Source organism: Meriones unguiculatus (genome assembly GCF_030254825.1).
Source record: "Meriones unguiculatus strain TT.TT164.6M chromosome Y unlocalized genomic scaffold, Bangor_MerUng_6.1 ChrY_unordered_Scaffold_23, whole genome shotgun sequence".
NCBI lineage: Eukaryota > Metazoa > Chordata > Mammalia > Rodentia > Muridae > Meriones > Meriones unguiculatus.
In genome coordinates this window covers 18,322,772-18,326,737 of record NW_026843709.1, presented here as the reverse complement: position 1 = coordinate 18,326,737, position 3,966 = coordinate 18,322,772, and positions in this window count along the sequence as shown.

Sequence of the window (3,966 nt, the reverse complement as noted above, 5' to 3'; positions counted from 1 at the left end):
ATGACACTTATCTATAAGTTGAGTGCAGAGAGCAACATATTTTAATAACAATAACCTAGGTTGCTTTAAATTTTCTGTAGGATGGCCTTGCACAACAACTCAATGCCACCTAATCCCCTTAGTCAAACACTGGTGTTGTTACAAAAAGCAGAATTGTTTCTTGATGTTTTCTTCCAGATAAACCATCTAAAGATAGTCTTATTGCCAGAACTGCATGTTCAGAAGTGCCACTTGGGCTCATGTGGTATGAAGTAGCTGTGTAACCACTAGTTCATGGACGGCTAGGATTCTCAGCTGCATAATGAGTTCCTATAAGTATGCCTTACACAGTCAAACTCTACCCACATTTAGCAGAAACTTTTCTCCATATTAAATGTCATTTTTAATATTTAATATTTAATATTGTCAACATATTATTTACATTAATTAAGTGGGAATTTCATATACTATACATTATACTCCTTTCCATTGCTTCCAGGTTCAAATTCCTACCCATGAGTCACACTATTTTTTTTCTTAAAATACATCAGTTCTAGTATGTGTTATTCATTGGAACATGATCAGAGACTCAGTGCCAAATACTTTAAAGAAAACTGAGTTCATCCTTGCCACACCCTGATACACCCCACAAAATGAATCCATCAATCCTGAAGAACTCTATACTTCATCACCTTGATCACAGTTTTTTTGTATTTATTTATTATGATTTGTTTACATATATCCCCGCCTCTGCCCCCTCCATCTTCTTCTTCCGATCCCACCTATCCTTATTCTTCTAACTTTATGCCCTCTTTCTATCTCTCTGATAGGGGAGGTCCTGCTCCCCTTCTATCTAACAGTAGCTTCTCAGTTTTCATCAAGGCTGGCTGCATCTTCTTCTGTATCCTGATTCTCAGGCCATTTTTCCCCATGTGTCCTCCCTTCCCTCTACTTATGACACTCTTCATGATTCTTCTTCTTCAGGCTCCCTAGAGCTCTGAGGGGAGGGCGAATTTCATAGGGACATCCCATTTAGACGTAGGGTTTTATGGTCTCTCTCTGCATAATATAGGACTGTGTGTCTCTGTATGCAATTCCATTTGATGGAGAAGGATGCATCTCTGTGGATCCAAGAACATGACACTTTCCGTTCAGTTCAGGGCAGAGAGGAACATATTTTATTAACAACCTGTCCAGTTCAACAACTGTGTTCTACTCAGTGGTCAGTGAGCAATCCTTCTTGTCCTGGGGTTTACAGTTAAAACTGGGACTTCTGGAAAGAGAAAGGTGTGCATGTTATATGCCTAGAAAAAAAGAACAGCCGGATTTCCTGCTGTGGTCCTCCAAACAAACCATCTAAATGGAGTGTTAGTGCCAGGACTTCCTTTTTAGAATGTCACCTGAGCTCATGGGTTCTGAGGTAGCTGGGTAAAAACCAGTTCAAGACAAGGATTCTTGTGACAAAATAAGTCCCTGGAGAGCATTCCTTACAAAGTCATACTCTGCCCTCCATTAGCAGAATCTTTTCTCCATGTTAAGAACCATTGTAAAAGTTGTCAACATATTATTTTTATGACTTATTTGGAATTTCATATATTATACATTACACTCCTTTTCCATTTCTCCCAGGTTCAAATTCCTACAAATATTTTGCTAAAATATTTTTTCTTTAAAATACATCAATTGAAGTATTTGTTGTTCATATATTCATCAGAAAATGTAGAGTCTCAATACAAAGTCCCGAAAAGAAAACTGAGTTCATACTTGTGGCAACCTGGCAACAACCCAAAAACAAAGCCATCAGTCCTGAAAAGCTCTATACTTCATCACCTTGATCACATTTTCTTATGTATTTATTAATATTTGTTCATTTTGTATTCCCTCTGATGCCTACTGTCTTTTCTTATTTCAGTAAAACCCACTCCTCTTCTTCTATTCCTATTCCAGTTCTCTAGTTCCCTGATAGGGAGGATCTCCCACTTCTCTTACCCTAGCTTATGATGTGTGCATCATCTTCCCCTGGGGCCTCATTCTCAGGGAATTACTCTTCTTGTGTCGTCAATTTCTCTACTTATGACACTCTTCTTGCCTCCTCTTCTGCAGGCTTAGCAGAGAACTGAGGGGAGGTAGAATTTCATAGGGAAATCCCATTTTGAGCTGGGTGTTTTAAGGTATCTCTCTGCATAATATTGGACTGTGGATCTCTGTATGCAATAACATTTAATGTAGAAGGAAGCATATCTGTGGATATAAGATCATGGTACAGATCTATCAGTTGAGGGCAGAGAGCAGCATGTTTTAATAAAAAGAGCCTGGGTTGCTTGAATTTATTTAGGATACCCTGGCCTAATAACTCAATGAACTGCCATCCAGTCCCCCTGTTCACAATAGATGGCCTGTTGGAACTATATCACCCACTACTAGGAAACCACATAAAAAGTGAATACGTAACATAATTTTCTTTCTCCATTTTAGTTACTTCACCCAGGATGACTTTTTCCTGGTTCCATCCATTTGCCTGAATATCATGATATCATTTTCTTATATTATTTTCTTAGCTAAAAAATACTCTGTTGTGGAAATATTCCACATTTTCCCTAAAGGAGATTGTTAGTCCTGTTGGGTTTTTTGTTGTTGTTGTTGTTGTTTGTTTGTTTGTTTTTGTTTTTTATTTATTTTTTTTGTCATTGGAAGGTGCTGATACTTTAATCATTGTATCGAATGATAAACTATCAAGATAACTATGTTCTTTTAGCCTAGAAGTCCCTCCATATTCTTCTACTTCCCGATGCTTTGAATTGCACTATCCCTTAAAGCTAATCTATTTAAATATGGAGTCCCTAGTAAGGAAATTTCTGGGAAGGGTTAGGAGGTATGGCCTTTTTAGATAATATAATTCCTATTGTAGTTATATTGTAAGAGGTTGTGTTTTTAGGTTGATATGCCAATGAAAGTGACCTGATAGAATTGAGTCTCTGTTTCTCAGTCTCTCTCATTTTATATCTTTGTTTCTGTCAGTCTCAATCTAATTCTGAATCTCTCTCTCTAGCTCTTTCTTGCTCTGTCTCCCTCTCTCTGCCTGCTGCATGTGATTCAGTATGAAAAGTTCTCAGTTCTACTGAAGGACTACAACAAGATGCCTGCTTGCTGACATGGCATCAGGTATGGTCTCTGTAAAAATAAAAGCAAGGTCCTAATTAAACACTTTTTGTTGAAAGATTTGCCTTGATTATGGAGCATTTTCACAGTAAGTAATTCACCAACTTAAGACATACCTGTACATTTAACAAATTATAATGGAATCTGTGATAATGTGAAAATCACATGACCTTATTAATTATCACTTAAAAAATATGTAACACTTTTCCTGAACTAAGCATCTTGGACACAGGAACTGTCATCTCTGGGTTGTGTGCTTTGAGCTGCCCAGATGGAGGCATGTAGGGCTGTCAGACTTTCTCTCAAGTAGGCTGTCCCCTTCAACATTTTAATAACTGGCTTGTGATACTTACTAGCTTTCACCTTTGAATGGCATCATTCTACCTCTCAACCATTCAGCACCTAAGAGAATCTTGAGGTTTCCATGGAGATGAGTAAATAAACTTTTCTCAGTGTCTAATATCTCTGATCCTGGGCTTACTTGACCTTTCCTTGTGAAACCCAACAGGTCTTTATCTCATCCCTTTATGCAGATCCCACACCTTTACACCTCTTTACCTCTGGGACAATATCAGGAGGAAATGAAACTTTAATCTTACTTTATTTAATTGGACAGCTTCCTAAGTAGGGAAGCTAAAAAGTGATTTGGGATTAAGGTGGATGAATAGAATGAATAGGTTGTTTCCTACTGTGGTATTAGATCTGAAATTCCCTAGGTTATGACTTTGAAATACACAGTTACTCTCATACTCACTAAATGGATCTTCACATTCTTATTCATATAATAGGCTGGCAGGTTCTAGGGTTCTCTGGCAAATTGAGTCCTTA